Source organism: Carica papaya, chromosome 8 (genome assembly GCF_054855325.1).
Source record: "Carica papaya isolate Zhongbai chromosome 8, ASM5485532v1, whole genome shotgun sequence".
Classification (NCBI taxonomy): domain Eukaryota; kingdom Viridiplantae; phylum Streptophyta; class Magnoliopsida; order Brassicales; family Caricaceae; genus Carica; species Carica papaya.
Window position 1 is genome coordinate 10,003,716 of NC_142316.1, and position 20,840 is coordinate 10,024,555.

The 20,840-nt window shown below is 46.6% G+C and overlaps 6 non-coding genes and 33 pseudogenes across 6 annotated transcripts; all 39 read left to right on the forward strand.

Annotated features, from left to right (window-relative positions):
• Window positions 1–35: 35 nt before the first annotated feature.
• Window positions 36–154, forward strand: LOC148240572 (5S ribosomal RNA; annotated as a pseudogene).
• A 532-nt stretch (window positions 155–686) lies between these two features.
• LOC148240573 (5S ribosomal RNA) lies at window positions 687–805 on the forward strand (annotated as a pseudogene).
• A 561-nt stretch (window positions 806–1,366) lies between these two features.
• Window positions 1,367–1,485, forward strand: LOC148240574 (5S ribosomal RNA; annotated as a pseudogene).
• A 205-nt stretch (window positions 1,486–1,690) lies between these two features.
• Window positions 1,691–1,809, forward strand: LOC148240575 (5S ribosomal RNA; annotated as a pseudogene).
• An 804-nt stretch (window positions 1,810–2,613) lies between these two features.
• LOC148240576 (5S ribosomal RNA) lies at window positions 2,614–2,732 on the forward strand. The gene has a single exon (XR_015814787.1). It is a non-coding gene; the product is annotated as a 5S ribosomal RNA (ribosomal RNA).
• Window positions 2,733–3,256: 524 nt separating this feature from the next.
• LOC148240577 (5S ribosomal RNA) lies at window positions 3,257–3,375 on the forward strand (annotated as a pseudogene).
• Window positions 3,376–3,938: 563 nt separating this feature from the next.
• Window positions 3,939–4,057, forward strand: LOC148240578 (5S ribosomal RNA; annotated as a pseudogene).
• Window positions 4,058–4,292: 235 nt separating this feature from the next.
• Window positions 4,293–4,411, forward strand: LOC148240579 (5S ribosomal RNA; annotated as a pseudogene).
• A 205-nt stretch (window positions 4,412–4,616) lies between these two features.
• Window positions 4,617–4,735, forward strand: LOC148240580 (5S ribosomal RNA). The gene has a single exon (XR_015815392.1). It is a non-coding gene; the product is annotated as a 5S ribosomal RNA (ribosomal RNA).
• Window positions 4,736–5,295: 560 nt separating this feature from the next.
• LOC148240581 (5S ribosomal RNA) lies at window positions 5,296–5,413 on the forward strand (annotated as a pseudogene).
• Window positions 5,414–5,617: 204 nt separating this feature from the next.
• Window positions 5,618–5,736, forward strand: LOC148240582 (5S ribosomal RNA; annotated as a pseudogene).
• An 823-nt stretch (window positions 5,737–6,559) lies between these two features.
• On the forward strand, window positions 6,560–6,678 carry LOC148240583 (5S ribosomal RNA). The gene has a single exon (XR_015815017.1). It is a non-coding gene; the product is annotated as a 5S ribosomal RNA (ribosomal RNA).
• Window positions 6,679–7,493: 815 nt separating this feature from the next.
• LOC148240584 (5S ribosomal RNA) lies at window positions 7,494–7,612 on the forward strand (annotated as a pseudogene).
• A 206-nt stretch (window positions 7,613–7,818) lies between these two features.
• Window positions 7,819–7,937, forward strand: LOC148240585 (5S ribosomal RNA; annotated as a pseudogene).
• Window positions 7,938–8,498: 561 nt separating this feature from the next.
• On the forward strand, window positions 8,499–8,617 carry LOC148240586 (5S ribosomal RNA; annotated as a pseudogene).
• Window positions 8,618–9,178: 561 nt separating this feature from the next.
• LOC148240587 (5S ribosomal RNA) lies at window positions 9,179–9,296 on the forward strand (annotated as a pseudogene).
• Window positions 9,297–9,500: 204 nt separating this feature from the next.
• LOC148240588 (5S ribosomal RNA) lies at window positions 9,501–9,619 on the forward strand (annotated as a pseudogene).
• Window positions 9,620–10,181: 562 nt separating this feature from the next.
• On the forward strand, window positions 10,182–10,300 carry LOC148240589 (5S ribosomal RNA; annotated as a pseudogene).
• Window positions 10,301–10,505: 205 nt separating this feature from the next.
• Window positions 10,506–10,624, forward strand: LOC148240590 (5S ribosomal RNA; annotated as a pseudogene).
• An 888-nt stretch (window positions 10,625–11,512) lies between these two features.
• On the forward strand, window positions 11,513–11,631 carry LOC148240591 (5S ribosomal RNA; annotated as a pseudogene).
• Window positions 11,632–12,189: 558 nt separating this feature from the next.
• On the forward strand, window positions 12,190–12,308 carry LOC148240592 (5S ribosomal RNA). The gene has a single exon (XR_015814754.1). It is a non-coding gene; the product is annotated as a 5S ribosomal RNA (ribosomal RNA).
• Window positions 12,309–12,869: 561 nt separating this feature from the next.
• LOC148240593 (5S ribosomal RNA) lies at window positions 12,870–12,987 on the forward strand (annotated as a pseudogene).
• Window positions 12,988–13,191: 204 nt separating this feature from the next.
• Window positions 13,192–13,310, forward strand: LOC148240594 (5S ribosomal RNA; annotated as a pseudogene).
• A 563-nt stretch (window positions 13,311–13,873) lies between these two features.
• On the forward strand, window positions 13,874–13,992 carry LOC148240595 (5S ribosomal RNA; annotated as a pseudogene).
• A 205-nt stretch (window positions 13,993–14,197) lies between these two features.
• LOC148240596 (5S ribosomal RNA) lies at window positions 14,198–14,316 on the forward strand (annotated as a pseudogene).
• Window positions 14,317–14,878: 562 nt separating this feature from the next.
• LOC148240597 (5S ribosomal RNA) lies at window positions 14,879–14,996 on the forward strand (annotated as a pseudogene).
• Window positions 14,997–15,555: 559 nt separating this feature from the next.
• Window positions 15,556–15,673, forward strand: LOC148240598 (5S ribosomal RNA; annotated as a pseudogene).
• A 202-nt stretch (window positions 15,674–15,875) lies between these two features.
• Window positions 15,876–15,994, forward strand: LOC148240599 (5S ribosomal RNA). The gene has a single exon (XR_015814439.1). It is a non-coding gene; the product is annotated as a 5S ribosomal RNA (ribosomal RNA).
• Window positions 15,995–16,554: 560 nt separating this feature from the next.
• Window positions 16,555–16,673, forward strand: LOC148240600 (5S ribosomal RNA; annotated as a pseudogene).
• A 559-nt stretch (window positions 16,674–17,232) lies between these two features.
• LOC148240601 (5S ribosomal RNA) lies at window positions 17,233–17,350 on the forward strand (annotated as a pseudogene).
• Window positions 17,351–17,554: 204 nt separating this feature from the next.
• On the forward strand, window positions 17,555–17,673 carry LOC148240602 (5S ribosomal RNA). The gene has a single exon (XR_015815070.1). It is a non-coding gene; the product is annotated as a 5S ribosomal RNA (ribosomal RNA).
• Window positions 17,674–18,234: 561 nt separating this feature from the next.
• LOC148240603 (5S ribosomal RNA) lies at window positions 18,235–18,352 on the forward strand (annotated as a pseudogene).
• Window positions 18,353–18,557: 205 nt separating this feature from the next.
• LOC148240604 (5S ribosomal RNA) lies at window positions 18,558–18,676 on the forward strand (annotated as a pseudogene).
• Window positions 18,677–19,241: 565 nt separating this feature from the next.
• LOC148240605 (5S ribosomal RNA) lies at window positions 19,242–19,359 on the forward strand (annotated as a pseudogene).
• Window positions 19,360–19,365: 6 nt separating this feature from the next.
• On the forward strand, window positions 19,366–19,484 carry LOC148240606 (5S ribosomal RNA; annotated as a pseudogene).
• A 204-nt stretch (window positions 19,485–19,688) lies between these two features.
• Window positions 19,689–19,807, forward strand: LOC148240607 (5S ribosomal RNA; annotated as a pseudogene).
• Window positions 19,808–20,012: 205 nt separating this feature from the next.
• On the forward strand, window positions 20,013–20,131 carry LOC148240608 (5S ribosomal RNA; annotated as a pseudogene).
• A 205-nt stretch (window positions 20,132–20,336) lies between these two features.
• LOC148240609 (5S ribosomal RNA) lies at window positions 20,337–20,455 on the forward strand (annotated as a pseudogene).
• A 206-nt stretch (window positions 20,456–20,661) lies between these two features.
• On the forward strand, window positions 20,662–20,780 carry LOC148240610 (5S ribosomal RNA; annotated as a pseudogene).
• Window positions 20,781–20,840: the final 60 nt, after the last annotated feature.

A 20,840-nucleotide genomic window follows, 5' to 3' on the forward strand; every position in this document is an offset into this window, starting at 1 on the left:
GAAGGAGTGTATGTATTTGAAGCACAAAATTAAACAAGTGGCATCATACCAGCACTAATGCACTGGATCCCATCAGAACTCTGCAGTTAAGTGTGCTTGGGCGAGAGTAATACTCGGATGGGTGACCTCTTGGGAAGTCCTCGTATCACAATAATTTTTTTTCAGATGGGTCGTTCGACGTTACGCGCGACTGGAACTATGGTCCGCTGGTTTATACGCAAATGTGAGTCAAGAATCAAGGGCATTTTAATCGATATTAGAACGAGAAGGAGAGGTGCAGTGTGAACCCACAAGGAAACAAATTATGGGAGGGGGGGAGGGAAGAAGGAGTGTATGTATTTTTAGCACGAAATTAAACATATGCGGTCACACCAGCACAAATGCACCGGATCCCATCAGAACTCCGCAGTTATGCGTGCTTTGGGGAAAGTAGTACAATGATGGGTTACCTCTTGGGAAGTTCTCGTGTTGCTCCCATTTTCTTTTTTTCAGATGTGTCGTTCGACGTTACGCGCGACTTTAATTATGGTCCGCAGATTTATTCGCAAATGTGAGTCACGGCACCGTGGCATTTTACTTGATATTTGAACGAGAACGAAAGGTGCAGTGCGCACGCACAAGGAAACAAATGACGGGAGGGGGAAGAAAGGGGAAGAAATTTATGTATTTGCAGCGCACAATTAAACAGGTGCGATCATACCAGCACTAATGCACAGGATCCCATCAGAACTCCGCAGTTAAGTGTGCTTGGGCGAGAGTAGTACTCGAATGGGTGACCTCCTGGGAAGTCCTTGTGTCGCACTAATTTTTTTTTAGACGGGTCGTTCGACGTTACGCGCGACTGGAACGAGGGTCCACTGGTTTATATGCAAATGTGAGTCAAGAAGCAGGGGCATTTTAATCGTTATTAGAACGAGAAGGAGAGATGCAGAGTGCACGCACAAGGAAACAAATGACGGGAGGGGGGATGGAGGGAGAAAAAGTATATGTATTTGCAGCGTAGAATGAAACATGAGCAATCATACCAGCACGAATGCAACGGATTCTATCAGAAATCCGCAAGTTAAGGGTGCTTGGGCGAGAGTAGCACTAGGATGGGTGACCTCATGCGAAGTCCTTATATTTCACCCATTTTCTCAGGAAGTCCTCATGTTGCACCCATTTTTTTGCAGATGATTCTTTCGACGATACGCGCGACTTAAATTATGGTCGTCAGGTTTATTCGCAAATGTGAGTCACGGCACCGTAGTATTTTACTTGATATTAGAACGAGCACGGGAGGTGCAGTGCGCACGCACAAGGAAACAAATGACGGGAGGGGGAAGAAAGGAGAAGGAGTTTATGTATTTGCAGCGTGGAATTAAAGGGGTGCGATCATACCAGCACTAATGCACCGGATCCCATGAGAACTCCGCAATTAAGTGTGCTTGGACGAGAGTAGTACTCGGATGGGTGACCTCCTGGGAAGTCCTTGTGTCGCACCAATTTTTTTTTAGACGGGTCGTTCGACGTTACGCGCGACTGGAACTGGGGTCCGCTGCTTTATACGCAATTGCGAGTCAAGAAGCAGGGGCATTTTAATCGATATTAGAACGAGAAGGAGAGGTGCAGTGTGAACGCACAAGGAAACAATTGAGGGGAGGGGGAGGGAAGGAGAAGGAGTGTATGTATTTTCAGCACGAAATGAAACAGGTGCGATCATACCAGCACTAATGCATCGGATCCCATCATAACTCTGCAGTTTAGTGTGCTTGGGCGAGAGTAGTACTCGGATGGGTGACCTCCTGGGAAGTCCTCGTGTTGCACTAATTTTTTTTTAGACGGGTCATTCGATGTTACGCGCGATTGGAACGAGGGTCCACTGGTTTATACGCAAATGTGAGTCAAGAAGCAGGGGCATTTTAATCGTTATTAGAACGAGAAGGAGAGATGCAGAGTGCACGCACAAGGAAACAAATGACGGGAGGGGGGATGGAGGGAGAAAATGTGTATGTATTTGCAGCGCATAATGAAACATGAGCAATCATACCAGCACCAATGCAACGGATTCTATCAGAACTCCACAAGTTAAGGGTGCTTGGGCGAGAGAAGCACTAGGATGGGTGACCTCCTGCGAAGTCCTTATATTTCACCCATTTTCTTCGGAAGTCCTCGTGTTGCTCCCATTTTTTTGCAGATGATTCTTTCGACGATACGCGCGACTTGAATTATGGTCCACAGGTTTATTCGCAAATGTGAGTCACGGCACCGTAGTATTTTACTTGATATTAGAACGAGCACGGGAGGTGCAGTGCGCACGCACAAGGAAACAAATGACGGGAGGGGGATGAAAGGAGAAGGAGTTTATGTATTTTCAACGCGGAATTAAACGGGTGCGATCATACAAGCACAAATGCACCGGATCCCATTAGAACTCCGCAGTTAAGTGTGCTTTGGCAAAAGTAGTACAACTAGGGTCCGCTGGTTTATACGCAAATGTGAGTCAAGAAGCAGGGGCATTTTAATCGATATTAGAACGAGAATGAGAGGTGCAGTGTGAATGCACAAGGAAACAATTGACGGCAGGGGGAAGAAAGGAGAAGGAGTGTATTTATTTGCAGCGCGAAATTAAACAGGTGCGATCATACCAGCATTAAAGCCCCGGATCCCATCAGAACTCCGCAGTTAAGTGTGCTTGGGCGAGAGTCGTACTCGGATGGGTGACCACTTGGGAAGCCCTCGTGTTGCACCTATTTTTTTTCGGATGGGATGTTCGACGTTAAGCGCGAATGGAATTATAAACCACTGGTTCATTTGCAAAGGTGAGTCACGGTGCCGGGGCATATTACTTGATATTAGAACGAGTACGGGAGGTGCAGTGCGCACGAAAAAGGAAACAAATGACGGGAGGAGGAAGAAAAGAGAAGGAGTGTATGTATTTGAAGCCTAAAATTAAACAAGTGGCATCATACCAGCACTAATGCTATCCCATCAGAACTCTGCAGTTAAGTGTGCTTGGGCGTGAGTAGTACTCGGATGGGTGACCTCATGGGAAGTCCTCGTGTCGCACTAATTTTTTTTCAGACGGGTCGTTCGACGTTACGCGTGACTGGAACTATGGTCCACTGGTTTATACGCAAATGTGAGTCCAGAATTAGGGGCATTTTAATCGATTTTAGAACGAGAAGGAGAGGTGCAGTGTGAACGCACAAGGAAACATATGATGGGAGGGGGGGAGGGAAGAATGAGTGTATGTATTTTCAGCACGAAATTAAACAGGTGCGGTCACACCAGCACAAATTCACCGGATCCCATCAGAACTCTGCAGTTAAGTTTGCTTTGGCGAAAGTAGTACAATGATCGGTTACCTCCTGGGAAGTTCTCGTGTTGCACCCATTTTCTTTTTTTCAGATGTGCCGCTCGACGTTACGCGCGACTTTAATTATTGTCCGCAGATTTATTCGCAAATGTGAGTCACGGCACCGTGGGATTTTACTTGATATTTGAACGAGAACGAGAGGTGCAGTGCGCACGCACAAGGAAAAAAATCACGGGAGGGGGAAGAAAGGAGAAGGAGTTTATGTATTTGCAGCGCGAAATAAAACAGGTGCGATCATACCAGCACTAATGCAACGGATTCTATCAGAACTCCGTAGGTAAGGGTGCTTGGGCAAGAGTAGTACTAGAATGGGTTACCTCCTGGGAAGTCCTTATTTTTCATCCATTTTATTGTGAAGTCCTCGTGTTGCACCCATTTTTTTGCAGATGATTCTTTCGACGTTACGCGCGACTTGAATTTTGGTCCTCAGGTTTATTCGCAAATGTGAGTCACGGCGCTGTACCATTTTACTTGATATTAAAACGAGAACGGGAGGTTCAGTGCGCACGCACAAGGAAACAAATTACGGGAGGGGGAAGAAAGGAGAAGCAGTTTATGTATTTGCAGCGCGAAATGAAACAGGTGCGATCATACCAGCACTAATGCAACGGATTCTATCAGAACTCCGTAGGTAAGGGTGCTTGGGCGAGAGTAGTACTAGCATGGGTTACCTCCTGGGAAGTCCTTATATTTCACCAATTTTCTTGTGAAGTCCTCGTGTTGCACCCATTTTTTTGCAGATGATTCTTTCGACGTTACGCGCGACTTGAATTATTGTCCTCAGGTTTATTCGCAAATGTGAGTCACGGCGCTGTAGCATTTTACTTGATATTAGAACGAGAACGGGAGGTGCAGTGCGCACGCACAAGGAAACAAATGACGGGAGGGGGAAGAAAGGGGAATGAGTTTATGTATTTGCAGCGCGAAATTAAACAAGTGCGATCATACCAGCACTAATGCACCGGATCCCATTAGAACTCCGCAGTGAAGTGTGCTTGGGCGAGATTAGTACTCGGATGGGTGACCTCCTGGGAAGTCCTCGTGTCTCACCAATTTTTTTTCAGACGGGTCGTTCGACGTTACGCGCGTCTGGAACTAGGGTCCACTGGTTTATACGCAAATGTGAGTCAAGAAGCAGGGGCATTTTAATCGATATTAGAACGAGAATGAGAGGTGAAGTGTGAACGCACAAGGAAACAAATGACAGGAGGGGGAAGAAAGGAGAAGGAGTGTATGTATTTGCAGCGCGAAAGTAAACAGGTGCGATCATACCAGCACTAAAGCACCGTATCCCATCAGAACTATGCAGTTAAGTGTGCTTGGGCGAGCATAGTACTCAGATGGGTGACCACATGGGAAGCCCTCGTGTTGCACCTATTTTTTTTCGGATGGGTTGTTCGACGTTACGCACGAATAGAATTATAAACCGCTGGTTCATTTGCAAAGATGAGTCACGGTACCGGGGCATATTACTTGATTTTAGAACGAGAAAGAGAGATGCAGAGTGCACACACAAGGAAACAAATGACGGGAGGGGAGATGGAAGGAGAAAGAGTGTTTGTATTTGCAGTGCAGAATGAAACATGAGGGATCATACCAGCACTAATGCAACGGATTCTATCAGAACTCCGCAGTTAAGGGTGCTTGGGCGAGAAAAGTACTCGGATGGGTGACCTCCTGCGAAGTCCTTATATTTCACCCATTTTCTTGGGAGGTCCTCGTGTTGCACCAATCTTTTTGCAGATGATTCTTTCGACGTTACGCGCGACTTGATTTATGGTCCGCAGGTTTATTCGCAAATGTGAGTCATGGCGCCGTGGCATTTTACTTGATATTAGAAGGAGTACGGGGGTGCAGTGCGCATGCACAAGGAAACAAATGACGGGAGGAGGAAGAAAAGATTAGGAGTGTATGTATTTGAAGCGCAAAATTAAACAAGTGGCATCATACCAACACTAATGCACTGGATCCCATCAGAACTCTGCAGTTAAGTGTGCTTGGGCGAGAGTAGTACTCGGATGGGTGACCTCTTGAGAAGTCCTAGTATTGCAACAATGTTTTTTCAGATAGGTCGTTCGACATTACGCGCGACTGGAACTATGGTCCGCTGGTTTATACGCAAATGTGAGTCAAGAATCAGGGGCATTTTAATCGATATTAGAACGAGAATGAGAGGTGCAATGTGAATGCAAAAGGAAACAAATGATGGGAGGGTGGGAGGGAAGAAGGAGTGTATGTATTTTCAGCACGAAATTAAACAGGTGCGGTCACACCAGCACAAATGCACCAGATCCCATCAGAACTCTGCAGTTAAGTGTGCTTTGGCGAAAGTAGTACAATGATGGGTTACCTCCTGGGAAGTTCTCGTGTTGCACCCATTTTTTTTTTCAGATGTGCTGTTCGACGTTACGCGCGACTTTAATTATGGTCCACAGATTTATTCGCAAATGTGAGTCACGGCGCCGTGGTATTTTACTTGATATGTGAACGAGAACGAGAGGTGCAGTGCGCACGCAAAAGGAAACAAATGACGGGAGGGGGAAGAAAGGAGAAGGAGTGTATGTATTTACAGCCGAAAATGAAACTGGTGCGATCATACCAGCACTAATGCAACGGATTCTATCAGAACTCCGTAGGTAAAAGTGCTTGGGCGAGAGTAGTACAAGCATGGGGTACCTCCTGCGAAGTCCTTATATTTCACCCATTTTCTTGTAAAGTCCTCGTGTTGCACCCATTTTTTTGCAGATGATTCTTTCGACGTTACGCGCGGCTTGTATTATGGTCCTCAGGTTTATTCGCAAATGTGAGTCACGGCGCTGTAGAATTTTACTGGATATTAGAACGAGAACAGGAGGTGCAGTGCGCACGCACAAGGAAACAAATGACTGGAGGGGAAGAAAAGGGAATGAGTTTATGTATTTGCAGCGCAAAATTAAACAGGTGCGATCATACCAGCACTAATGCACCGGGTGACCTCATGGGAAGTCCTCGTGTCGCACCAATTTTTTTTTCAGACGGGTCGTTCGACGTTACGCGCGTCTGGAACTAGGGTCCGCTGGTTTATACGCAAATGTGAGTCAAGAAGCAGGGACATTTTAATCGCTATTAGAACGAGAATGAGAGGTGAAGTTTGAACGCCACAAATGATGGGAGGGGGAAGAAAGGAGAAGGAGTGTATGTATTTACAGTGAAAAATTAAACAGGTGCGATCATACCAGCACTAAAGCTCCGGATCCCATCAGAAGTCTGCAGTTAAGTGTGCTTGGGCGAGGGTAGTACTCGGATGGGTGACCACCTGGGAAGCCCTCGTGTTGCACCTATTTTTTTTTCGGATGGGTTGTTAGACGTTACCCGCGAATGGAATTATAAACCGCTGGTTCATTTGCAAAGGTGAGTCACGGTGCCGGGGCATATTACTTGATATTAGAACGAGAAAGAGAGATGCAGAGTGCACGCACAAGAAAACAAATAACGGGAGGGGGGATGGAATGAGAAAGAATGTATGTATTTGCAGTGCGGAATGAAACATGAGGGATCATACCAGCACTAATGCAACGGATTCTATCAGAACTCCGCAGTTAAGGGTGCTTGGGCGAGAAAAGTACTCGGATTGGTGACCTCCTGCGAAGTCCTTATATTTCACCCATTTTCTTGGGAGATCCTCGTGTTGCACCCATCTTTTTGCAGAGAAGGAGAGGTGCAGTGTGAACGCACAAGGAAACAATTGATGAAAGGGGGAGGGAAGGAGAAGGAGTGTATGTATTTTCAGCACGAAATGAAACAGGTGCGATCATACCACACTAATGCAATGGATTCTATCAGAACTCCGTAGGTAAGGGTGCTTCGGCGAGAGTAGTACTAGCATGGGTTACCTCCTGGGAAGTCCTTATATTTCACCCATTTTCTTATGAAGTCCTCGTGTTGCACCAATTTTTTTGCAGATGATTTTTTCGACGTTACGCGCGACTTGAATTATGGTCCTCAGGTTTATTCGCAAATGTGAGTCACGGCGCTGTAGCATTTTACTTGATATTAGAACGAGAATGGGAGGTGCAGTGCGCACGCACAAGGAAACAAATGACGGGAGGGGGAAGAAAGGGGAATAAGTTTATGTATTTGCAGCGCGAAATTAAACAGGTGCTATCATACCAGCACTAATGCACCGGATCCCATCAGAACTCCGCAGAAAAGTGTGCTTGGGCGAGAGTAGTACTCGGATGGGTGACCTCCTGGGAAGTCTTCGTGTCGCACTAATTTTTTTTTTCAGACGGGTCGTTGGACGTTACGCGCGATTAGAACTAGGGTCCGCTGGTTTATAAGCAAATGTGAGTCAAGAAGCAGGGGCATTTTAATCGATATTAGAACGAGAAGGAGAGATGAAGTGTGAACGCACAAGGAAACAAATGACGGAGGGGGAAGAAAGGAGAAGGAGTGTATGTATTTGCACCGCGGAATTAAACAGGTGCGATCATATCAGCACTAAAGCCCCGGATCCCATCAGAACTCCGCAGTTAGGTGTGCTTGGGCGAGAGTAGTACTCGGATGGGTGACAACTTAGGAAGCCCTCGTGTTGCACCTTTTTTTTTCTCGGATGGGTTGTTCGACGTTACGCGCAAATGGAATTATAAACCGCTGGTTCATTTGCAAAGGTGAGTCACGGTGCCGGGGCATATTACTTGATATTAGAACGAGAAAGAGAGATGCAGAGTGCACGCACAAGGAAACAAATGACGGGAGGGGGGTTGGGAGGAGAAAGAGTGTATGTATTTGCAGTGCAGAATGAAACATGAGGGATCATACCAGCACTAATGCAACGGATTCTATCAAAACTCCGCAGTTAAGGGTGCTTGGGCGGGAAAAGTACTCGGATGGGTGACCTCCTGCGAAGTCCTTATATTTCACCCATTTTCTTAGGAGGTCCTCTTGTTGCACCCATCTTTTTGCAGATGATTCTTTCGACGTTACGCGCGACTTGATTTATGGTCCGCAAGTTTATTCGCAAATGTGATTCACGACGCCGTGGCATTTTACTTGATATTAGAACGAGTACGGGAGGTGCAGTTCGCACGCACAAGGAAACAAATGACGGGAGGAGGAAGAAAAGAGAATGAGTGTATGTATTTGAAGCGCAAAATTAAACAAGTGGCATCATACCAGCATTAATGCACCGGATCCCATCAGAACTCTGCAGTTTAGTGTGCTTGGGCGAGAGTAGTACTCGGTTGGGTAACCTCCTGGGAAATCCTCGTGTCGCACCAATTTTTTTTCAGACGGGTCGTTCGACATTACGCGCGTCTGGATTTATAAACCGCTGGTTCATTTCCAAAGGTGAGTCACGGTGCCGGGGCATATTAGTTGATATTAGAACGAGAAAGAGAGATGCAGAGTGCACGCACAAGGAAACAAATGACGGGAGGGGGGAAGGGAGGAGAAAGAGTGTATGTATTTGCAGTGCAGAATGAAACATGAGGGATCATACCAGCACTAATGCAACGGATTCTATCAGAACTCCGCAGTTAAGGGTGCTTGGGCGAGAAAAGTACTCGGATGGGTGACCTCTTGCGAAGTCCTTATATTTAACCCATTTTCTTTGGAGGTCCTCGTGTTGCACCCATCTTTTTGCAGATGATTCTTTCGACGTTCCGCGCGACTTGATTTATGATCCGCAGGTTTATTCGCAAATGTGATTCACGGCGCCGTGGCATTTTACTTGATATTAGAACGAGTACGGGAGGTGCAGTGCACACGCACAAGGAAACAAATGACGGGAGGAGGAAGAAAAGAGAAGGAGTGTATGTATTTGAAGCGCAAAATTAAACAAGTGGCATCATACCAGCACTAATACACTCGATCCCATCAGAACTCTGCAGTTAAGTGTGCTTTGGCGAGAGTAGTACTCGGATGGGTGACCTCTTGAGAAGTCCTCGTATCGCAACAATTTTTTTTCAGATAGGTCGTTCGACATTACGCGCGACTGGAACTATGGTCCGCTGGTTTATACGCAAATGTGAGTCAAGAATCAGGGGCATTTTAATCGATATTAGAACGAGAAGGAGATGTGCAATGTGAACGCAAAAGGAAACAAATGATGGGAGGGCGGGAGGGAAGAAGGAGTGTATGTATTTTCAGCACGAAATTAAACAGGTGCGGTCACACCAGCACAAATGCACCGGATCCCATCAGAATTCCGCAGTTAAGTGTGCTTTGGCGAAAGTAGTACAATGATGGGTTACCTCCTGGGAAGTTCTCGTGTTGCACCCATTTTTTTTTTCAGATGTGCCGTTCGATGTTACGCGCGACTTTAATTATGGTCCGCAGATTTATTCGCAAATGTGAGTCACGGCGCCGTGGCATTTTTCTTGATATTTGAACGAGAACGAGAGGTGCAGTGCGCACGCACAAGGAAAAAAATCACGGGAGGGGGAAGAAAAGAAAAAGAGTTTATGTATTTGCAGCGCGAAATGAAACAGGTGCGATCATACCAGCACTAATGCAACAGATTCTTTCAGAACTCCGTAGGTAAGGGTGCTTGGGCGAGAGTAGTACTAGCATGGGTTACCTCCTGGGAAGTCCTTATATTTCACCCATTTTCTTGGGAGGTCCTCGTGTTGCACCCATTTTTTTGCAGATGATTCTTTCGACGTTACGCGTGACTTGAATTATGGTCCTCAGGTTTATTCGCAAATGTGAGTCACAGCACTGTAGCATTTTACTTGATATTAGAACGAGAACGGGAGGTGCATTGCGCACGCACAAGGAAACAAATGACGGGAGGGGGAAAGAAAGGGGAATGAGTTTATGTATTTGCAGCGCGAAATTAAACAGGTGCGATCATACCAGCACGAATGCACTGGATCCCATCAGAACTCCGCAGTGAAGTGTGCTTGGGCGAGATTAATACTCGGATGGGTGACCTCCTAGGAAGTCCTCGTGTCGCACAAATTTTTTTTCAGACGGGTCGTTCGACGTTACGCGCATCTGGAACTAGGGTCCGCTGGTTTATACGCAAATGTGAGTCAAGAAGCAGGGTCATTTTAATCGATATTAGAACGAGAATGAGAGGTGAAGTGTGAACGCACAAGGAAACAAATGACAGGAGGGGGAAGAAAGGAGAAGGAGTGTATGTATTTGTAGCGCGAAAGTAAACAGGTGCGATCATACCAGCACTAAAGCTCCGGATCCCATCAGAACTCCGCAGTTAAGTGTGCTTGGGCGAGCATAGTACTCGGATGGTTGACCACTTGGGAAGCCCTTGTGTTGCACCCATTTTTTTTCGGATGGGTTGTTCGACGTTACGCGCGAATAGAATTATAAACCGCTGGTTCATTTGCAAAGATGAGTCACGGTGCCGGGGCATATTACTTGATATTAGAACGAGAAAGAGAAATGCAGAGTGCACGAACAAGGAAACAAATGACGGGAGGGGGGATGGGAGGAGAAAGAGTGTATGTATTTGCAGTGCAGAATGAAACATGAGGGATCATACCAGCACTAATGCAACGGATTCTATCACACCTCCGCAGTTAAGGGTGCTTGGGCGAGAAAAGTACTCGGATGGGTGACCTTCTGCGAAGTCCTTATATTTCACCCATTTTCTTGGGAGGTCCTCGTGTTGCACCCATCTTTTTGCAGATGATTCTTTCGACATTACGCGCGACTCGATTTATGGTCCGCAGGTTTATTCGCAAATGTGAGGCACGGCGCCAAGGCATTTTACTTGATATTAGAACGAGTACGGGAGGTGCAGTGCGCACGCACAAGGAAAGAAATGACGGGAGGAGGAAGAAAAGAGAAGGAGTGTAAGTATTTGAAGCGCAAAATTAAACAAGTGGCATCATACCAGCACTAATGCACTCGATCCCATCAGAACTCTGCAGTTAAGTGTGGTTTGGCGAAAGTAGTACAATGATGGGTTACCTCCTGGGAAGTTCTCGTGTTGCACCCATTTTCCTTTTTTCAGATATGCCGTTCGACGTTACGCGCGACTTTAATTATGGTCCGCAGATTTATTCGCAAATGTGAGTCACGGCGCTGTGGCATTTTACTTGATATTTGAACGAGAACGAGAGGTGCAGTGCGCACGCACAAGGAAACAAATGACGGGAGGGGGAAGAAAGGAGAAGGAGTTTATCTATTTGCAGCGCGAAATTAAACAGGTGCGATCATACCATCACTAATGCACCGAATCCCCTCAGAACTCCGCAGTTAAGTGTGCTTGGGCGAAAGTAGTACTCGGATGGGTGACCTCCTGGGAAGTCCTCGTGTCGCACTAATATTTTTTTTAGACCGGTCGTACGATGTTATGCGCGACTGGAACTAGGGTCCACTGGTTTATACGCAAATGTGAGTCAAGAAGAAGGGGCAATTTAATCGATATTAGAACAAGAAGGAGAGGTGCAGTGTGAACGCACAAGGAAACAATTGATGGGAGGGGGAGGGAATGAGAAGGAGTGTATGTATTTTCAGCGCGAAATGAAACAAGTGCGATCATACCACACTAATGCAATGGATTCTATCAGAACTCCGTAGGTAAGGGTGCTTGGGCGAGAGTAGTACTAGCATGGGTTACCTCCTGCGAAGTCCTTATATTTCACCCATTTTCTTGTGAAGTCCTCGTGTTGCACCCATTTTTTTGCAGATGATTCTTTCGACGTTACGCACGACTTGAATTATGGTCCTCAGGTTTATTCGCAAATGTGAGTCACCGCGCTGTAGCATTTTACTTGATATTAGAACGAGAACGGGAGGTGCAATGCGCATGCACAGGGAAACAAATGACGGAGGGGGTAGAAAGGAGAAGGAGTGTATGTATTTGCAGCGTGGAATTAAACAGGTGCGATCATACCAGCACTAAAGCCCCGGATCCCATCAGAACTCCGCAGTTAGGTGTGCTTGGGCGAGAGTAGTACTCGGATGGGTGACCACTTGGGAAGCCCTCGTGTTGCACCTTTTTTTTCTCGGATGGGTTGTTCGACGTTACGCGCGAATGGAATTATAAACCGCTGGTTCATTTGCAAAGGTGAGTCACGGTGCCGGGGCATATTACTTGATATTAGAACGAGAAAGAGAGATGCAGAGTGCACGCACAAGGAAACAAATGACGGGAGGGGGGATGGGAGGAGAAAGAGTGTATGTATTTATAGTGCAGAATGAAAAATGAGGGATCATACCAGCACTAATGCAACGGATTCTATCAGAACTCCGCAGTTAAGGGTGCTTGGGCGAGTAAAGTACTCGGATGGGTGACCTCCTGCGAAGTCCTTATATTTCACCCATTTTTTTGGGAGGTCCTCGTGTTGCACCCATCTTTTTGCAGATGATTCTTTCGACGTTACGCGCGACTTGATTTATGGTCCGCAGGTTTATTTGCAAATGTGAGTCACGGCGCCGTGGCATTTTACTTGATATTAGAACGAGTACGGGAGGTGCAGTGCGCACGCACAAGGAAACAAATGACGAGAGGAGGAAGTAAAGAGAAGGAGTGTATGTATTTGAAGCGCAAAATTAAACAAGTGGCCTCATACCAGCACTTATGCACTGGATCCCATCAGAACTCTGCAGTTAAGTGTGCTTGGGCGGGAGTAGTACTCATATGGGTGACCTCTTGGGAAGTCCTCGTATCGCAACAATTTTTGTTCAGACGGGTCATTCGACGTTACGTGCGACTTGAACTATGGTCCACTGGTTTATACGCAAATGTGAGTCAAGAATAAGGGGAATTTTAATCGATATTAGAACGAGAAGGAGAGGTGCAGTGTGAACGCACAAGGAAACAAATGATGGGAGGGGGAGAGGGAAGAAGGAGTGTATGTATTTTCAGCACGAAATTAAGCAGGTGCGGTCACACCAGAACAAATGCACCGGATCCCATCAGAACTCCGCAGTTAAGTGTGCTTTGGCGAAAGTAGTACAATGATGGGTTACCTCCTGGGAAGTTCTCGTGTTGCACCCATTTTCTTTTTTTCAGATGTGCCGTTAGACGTTACGCGCGACTTTAATTATGGTCCACAAATTTATTCGCAATTGTGAGTCACGGTGCCGTGGCATTTTACTAGATATTTGAACGAGAACGAGAGGTGCAGTGCGCACGCACAAGGAAACAAATGACGGGAGGGGGAAGAAAGGAGAAGGAGTGTATGTATTTTCAGCACGAAATGAAACAGGTGGGATCATACCAGCACTAATGCAACGGATTCTATCAGAACTCCGTAGGTAAGGGTGTTTGGGCGAGAGTAGTACTTGCATGGGTTACCTCTTACGAAGTCCTTATATTTCACCCATTTTCTTGTGCAGTCCTCGTGTTGCACCCATTTTTTTGCAGATGATTCTTTCGACGTTATGCGCGACTTGAATTATGGTCCTCAGGTTTATTCGCAAATGTGAGTCACGGCGCTGTAGCATTTTACTTGATATTAGAACGAGAACGGGAGGTGCAGTGCGCACGCACAAGGAAACAAATGACGGGAGGGGGAAGAAAGGAGAATGAGTTTATGTATTTGCAGCGCAAAATTAAACAGGTGCGATCATACCAGCACTAATGCACCGGATCCCATCAGAACTCCGCAGTGAAGTCTGCTTAGGCGAGATTAGTACTCGGATGGGTGACCTCCTGGGACGTCCTCGTGTCGCACCAATTTTTTTTCAAACGGGTCGTTCGACGTTACTCGCGTCTGGAACTAGGGTCCGCTGGTTTATACGCAAATGTGAGTCCGGAAGCAGGGGCATTTTAATCTATATTAGAACGAGAATGAGAGGTGAAGTGTGAACGCGCAAGGAAACAAATGACGGGAGGGGGAAGAAATGAGAAGGAGTGTATGTATTTGCAGCACGAAATTAAACAGGTGCGATCATACCAGCACTAAAGGTCCGGATCCCCTTAGAACTCCGCAGTTAAGTGTGCTTGGGCGAGAGTAGTACTCGGATGGGTCACCACCTGAGAAGCCCTCGTGTTGCACCTATTTTTTTTTCGGATGGGTTGTTCGACGTTACGCGCGAATGGAATTATAAACCACTGGTTCATTTGCAAAGGTGAGTCACGGTGCCGGGGCATATTACTTGATATTAGAACGAGAAAGAGAGATGCAGAGTGCACGCACAAGGAAACAAATGACGGGAGGGGGGATGGGAGGAGAAAGAGTGTATGTATTTGCAGTGCGGAATGAAACATGAGGGATCATACCAGCACTAGTGCAACGGATTCTATCAGATCTCCGCAAGTTAAGGGTGCTTGGGTGAGAGTAGCACTAGGATGGGTGACTTCCTGCGAAGTTTTTATATTTCACCCATTTTCTTAGGAAGTCCTCGTGTTGTACCCATTTTTTTGCAGATGATTCTTTCGACGATACACGCGACTTGATTTATGGTCCGCAGGTTTATTCGCAAATGTGAGTCACGGCGCCGTGGCATTTTACTTGATATTAGAACGAGTACGGGAGGTGCAGTGCGCACGCACAAGGAAACAAATGACGGGAGGGGGAAGAAAAGAGAAGGAGTGTATGTATTTACAGCGCGAAATTAAACAGGTGCGATCATACCAGCACTAATGCCCCGGATCCCATCAGAACTCCGCAGTTAAGTGTGCTTGGGCGAGAGTAGTACTCGAATGGGTGACCTCCTGGAAGTCCTCGTGTCGCCTAAATTTTTTTTCAAACGGGTCGTTCGACGTTACGCGCGACTTGAACTAGGGTCCGCTGGTTTATACGCAAATGTGAGTAAAAAAGAAGGGGCATTTTAATCGATATTAGAACGAGAAGGAGAGGTGCAGTGTGAACGCACAAGGAAACAAATTATGGGAGGGGGAGGGAAGGAGAAGGAGTGTATGTATTTTCAGCACGAAATGAAACAGGTGCGATCATACCAGCACTAATACAACAGATTCTATCAGAACTCCGTAGGTAAGGGTGCTTGGGCGAGAGTAGTACTAGCATGGGTTACCTCCTGCGAAGTCCTTATATTTCACCCATTTTCTTGTGAAGTCCTCGTGTCGCACCAATTTTTTTTCAGACGGGTCGTTCGACGTTACGCTCGTCTGGAACTAGGGTCCGCTGGTTTATACGCAAATGTGAGTCAAGAAGCAGGGGCATTTTAACCGATATTAGAACGAGAATGAGAGGTGAAGTGTGAACGCACAGGGAAACAAATGACGGGAGGGGGAAGAAAGGAGAAGGAGTGTATGTATTTGCAGCGCGAAACTAAACAGGTGCGATCATACCAGCACTAAAGCCCTAGATCCCATCAGAACTCCGCAGTTAAGTGTGCTTGGCGGGATTAGTACTCGGATGGTTGACCTCCTGGGAAGTCCTCGTGTCGCACCAATTTTTTTTCAGACGGGTCGTTCGACGTTACGCGCGTCTGGAACTAGGGTCCGCTGGTTTATACGCAAATGTGAGTCGAGAAGTATGGGCATTTTAATCGAAATTAGAACGAGAATGAGAGGTAAAGTGTGAACGCACAAGGAAACAAATGACGGGAGGGGGAAGAAAGGAGGAGTGTATGTATTTGCAGCGCGAAATTAAACAGGTGCGATCATACCAGCACTAAAGCTCCGGATCCCATCAGAACTCCGCAGTTAAGTGTGCTTGGGCGAGAGTTGTACTCGGATGGGTGTCCACCTGGGAAGCCCTCGTGTTGCACCTAATTTTTTTCGGATGGGTTGTTCGACGTTATGCTCGAATGGAATTATAAACCGCAGGTTCATTTGCAAAGGTGAGTCACGGTGCCGGGGCATATTACTTGATATTAGAACGAGAAAGAGAGATGCAGAGTGCACGCAAAAGGAAACAAATGACGGGAGGGAGGATGGGAGGAGAAAGAGTGTATGTATTTGCAGTGCAGAATGAAACATGAGGGATCATACCAGCACTAATGCAACGGATTCTATCAGAACTCCGCAGTTAAGGGTGCTTGGGCGAGAAAAGTACTCGGATGGGTGACCTCCTGCGAAGTCCTTATATTTCACCCATTTTTTTGGGAGGTCCTCGTGTTGCAATGATCTTTTTGCAGATGATTCTTTCGATGTTACGCGCGACTTGATTTATGGTCCGCAGGTTTATTGGCAAATGTGAGTCACGGCGCCGTGGCATTTTACTTGATATTAGAACGAGTACGGGAGGTGCAGTGCGCACGCACAAGGAAACAAATGACGGGAGGGGGAAGAAAAGAGAAGGAGTGTATGTATTTGCAGCGCGAAATTAAACAGGTGCGATCGTACCAGCACTAATGCACCGGATCCCATCAGAACTCCGCAGTTAATTGTTCTTGGGCGAGAGTAGTACTCGGATGGGTGACCTCCTGGGAAGTCCTCGTGTCGCACCAATTTTTTTTCAGACGGGTCGTTCGACGTTACGCGCTACTTGAACTAGGGTCCGCTGGTTTATATGCAAATGTGAGTCAAAAAGAAGGGGCATTTTAATCAATATTAGAACGAGAAGGAGAGGTGCAGTGTGAACGCACAAGGAAACAAATTATGGTAGTGGGAGGGAAGGAGAAGGAGTGTATGTATTTTCAGCACGAAATGAAACAGGTGCGATCATACCAGCACTAATGCAACAGATTCTATCAGAACTCCGTAGGTAAGGGTGCTTGGGCGAGAGTGGTACTAGCATGTGTTACCTCCTGCGAAGTCCTTATATTTCACCCATTTTCTTGTGAAGTCCTCGTGTCGCACCAATTTTTTTTCAGACGGGTTGTTCGACGTTACGCTCGTCTGGAATTAGGGTCCGCTGGTTTATACGCAAATGTGAGTCAAGAAGCAGGGGCATTTTAATCGATATTAGAACGAGAATGAGAGGTGAAGTGTGAACGCACAAGGAAACAAATAACGGGAGGGGGAAGAAAGGAGAAGGAGTGTATGTATTTGCAGCGCGAAACTAAACAGGTGCGATCATACCAACACTAAAGCCCCGGATCACATCAGAACTCCGCAGTTAAGTGTGTTTGACGAGATTAGTACTCGGATGGTTGACCTCCTGGGAAGTCCTCGTGTCGCACTAATTTTTTTTCAGACGGGTCGTTCGACGTTACGCGCGTCTGGAACTAGGGTCCGCTGATTTATACGGAAATGTGAGTCGAGAAGCAAGGGCATTTTAATCGAAATTAGAACGAGAATGAGTGGTAAAGTGTGAACGCACAAGGAAACAAATGCGGGAGGGGGAAGAAAGGAGAAGGAGTGTATGTATTTGCAGCGCGAAATTAAACAGGTGCGATCATACCAGCACTAAAGCTCCGGATCCCATCAGAACTCCGCAGTTAAGTGTGCTTGGGCGAGAGTAGTACTCGGATGGGTGTCCACCTGGGAAGCCCTCGTGATGCACCTATTTTTTTTTCGGATGGGTTGTTCGACGTTACGCGCGAATGGAATTATAAATCGCAGGTTCATTTGCAAAGGTGAGTCACGGTGCCGAGGCATATTACTTGATATTAGAACGAGAAAGAGAGATGAAGAGTGCACGCAAAAGGAAACAAATGACGGGAGGGAGGATGGGAGGAGAAAGAGTGTATGTATTTGCAGTGCAGAATGAAACATGAGTGATCATACCAGCACTAATGCAACGGATTCTATCAGAACTCCGCAGTTAAGGGTGCTTGGGCGAGAAAAGTACTCAGATGGGTGACCTCCTGCGAAGTCCTTATATTTCACCCAATTTCTTGGGAGGTCCTCGTGTTGCACCCATCTTTTTGCAGATGATTCTTTCGACGTTACGCTCGTCTCGAACTAGGGTCCGCTGGTTTATACGCAAATGTGAGTCAAGAAGCAGGGGCATTTTAATCGATATTAGAACGAGAATGAGAGGTGAAGTGTGAACGCACAAGGAAACAAATGACGGGAGGGGGAAGAAAGGAGAAGGAGTATATGTATTTGCAGCGCGAAACTAAACAGGTGCGATCATACCAGCACTAAAGCCCCGGATCCCATCAGAACTCCGCAGTTAAGTGTGCTTGGCGTGATTAATACTCGGATGGTTGACCTCTTGGGAAGTCCTCATGTCGCTCCAATTTTTTTTCAGATGGGTCGTTTGACGTTACGCGCGTCTGGAACTCGGGTCCGCTGGTTTATACGCAAATGTGAGTCGAGAAGCAGGGGCATTTTAATCGAAATTAGAACGAGAGTGAGAGGTAAAGTGTGAATGCACAAGGAAACAAATGACGGGAGGGGGAAGAAAGGAGAAGGAGTGTATGTATTTGCAGCGCGAAATTAAACAGGTGCGATCACACCAGCACTAAAGCTCCGGATCCCATCAGAACTCCGCAGTTAAGTGTGCTTGAGCGAGAGTAGTACTCGGATGGGTGTCCACCTGGGAAGCCCTCATGTTGCACCTATTTTTTTTTCGGATGGGTTGTTCGACGTTACTCGCGAATGGAATTATAAACCGCAGGTTCATTTGCAAAGGTGAGTCACGGTGCCGGGGCATATTACTTGATATTAGAACGAGAAAGAGAGATGCAGAGTGCACGCAAAAGGAAACAAATGACGGGAGGGAGGATGGGAGGAGAAAGAGTGTATGTATTTGTAGTGCAGAATGAAACATGAGGGATCATACCAGCACTAATTCAACGGATTCTATCAGAACTCCGCCGCAGTTAAGGGTGCTTGGGCGAGAAAAGTACTCGGATGGGTGACCTCCTGCGAAGTCCTTATATTTCACCCATTTTCTTGGGAGTTCCTCGTGTTGCACCCATCTTTTCGCAGATGATTCTTTCGACGTTACGCGCGACTTGATTTATGGTCCGCAGGTTTATTTGCAAATGTGAGTCACGGCGCCGTGGCATTTTACTTGATATTAGAACGAGTACGGGAGGTGGAGTGCGCACGCACAAGGAAACAAATGACGGGAGGAGGAAGAAAAGAGAAGGAGCGTATGTATTTGAAGCGCAAAATTAAACAAGTGGCATCATACCAGCAATAATGCACTGGATCCCATCAGAACTCTGCAGTTAAATGTACTTGGGCGAGAGTAGTACTCGGATGGGTGACCTCTTGGGAAGTCCTCGTATCGCAACAATTAAACAGGTGCGATCACACCAGCACTAATGCACCGGATCCCATCAGAACTCCGTAGTGAAGTATGCTTGGGCGAGATTATTACTCGGATGGGTGACTTCCTGGGAAGTCCTCGTGTCGCACCAATTTTTTTCAGACGGGTCGTTCGACGTTACGCGCGTCTGGAACTAGGGTCCGCTGGTTTATACGCAAATGTGAGTCAATAAGCAGAGGCATTTTAATCGATATTAGAACGAGAATGAGAGGTGAAGTGTGAACGCACAAGGAAACAAATGACGGGAGGGGGAAGAAAGGAGAAGGAGTGTATGTATTTGTAGTGCGAAATTAAATAGGTGCGATCATACCAGCACTAAAGCTCCAGATCCCATCAGAACTCCGCAATTAAGTGTGCTTGGGCGAGAGTAGTACTCGAATGGGTGACCACTTGGGAAGCCCTCGTGGTGCACCTATTTTTTTTCGGATGGGTTGTTCGACGTTACGCGCGAATGGAATTATAAACCACTGGTTCATTTGCAGAGGTGAGTCACGGTGCCGGGGCATATTACTTGATATTAGAACGAGAAAGAAAGATGCAGAGTGCACGCACAAGGAAACAAATTACGGGAGGGGGAAGAAAGGAGAAGGAGTTTATGTATTTGCAGCGCAAAATTAAACAGGTGCGATCATACCAGCACTAATGCAACCGATCCCATCATAACTCCGCAGTTATGTGTGCTTGGGCGAGAGTAGTACTCGGATGGGTGACCACTTGGGAAGTACTCGTGTTGCACCCATTTTTTTGCAGATGATTCTTTAGACGTTATGCGCGACTTGAATTTTGGTCCTCAGGTTTATTCGCAAATGTGAGTCACGGCGTCGTAGCATTTTACTTGATATTAAAACGAGCACGGGAGGTGCAGTGTGCATGCACAAGGAAACAAATGACGGGAGGGGTAAGAAAGGAGAAGGAGTTTATGTATTTGCAACGCGAAATTAAATGGATGCTAGCATACCAGCACTAATGCAACGGATCCCATCATAACTCTGTAGTTAAGTGTGCTTGGGCGAGAGTAGTACTCGGATGGGTGACCTCTTGGGAAGTTCTCGTGTAGCACAAATTTTTTTTCAGACGGGTCGTTCGACGTTACGCGCAACTGGAACTATGGTCCACTTGTTTATACGCAAATGTGAGTCAAGAAGCAGGGGCATATTAATCGATATTAGAACGAGAAAAAGAGGTGCAGTGTGAACGCACAAGGAAATAAATGATGGGAGGGGGGAGGGAAGGAGAAGGAGTGTTTGTATTTTCAACACGAAATTAAACAGGTGCTATCACACCAGCACAAATACACCGGATCCCATCAGAACTCCGCAGTTAAGTGTGCTTTGGCGAAAGTAGTACAAGGATGGGTTACCTTCTGGGAAGTTCTCGTGTTGCACCCATTTTTTTTTTCAGATGTGCCATTCGACGTTACGCGCGACTTGAATTATGGTCCTCAGGTC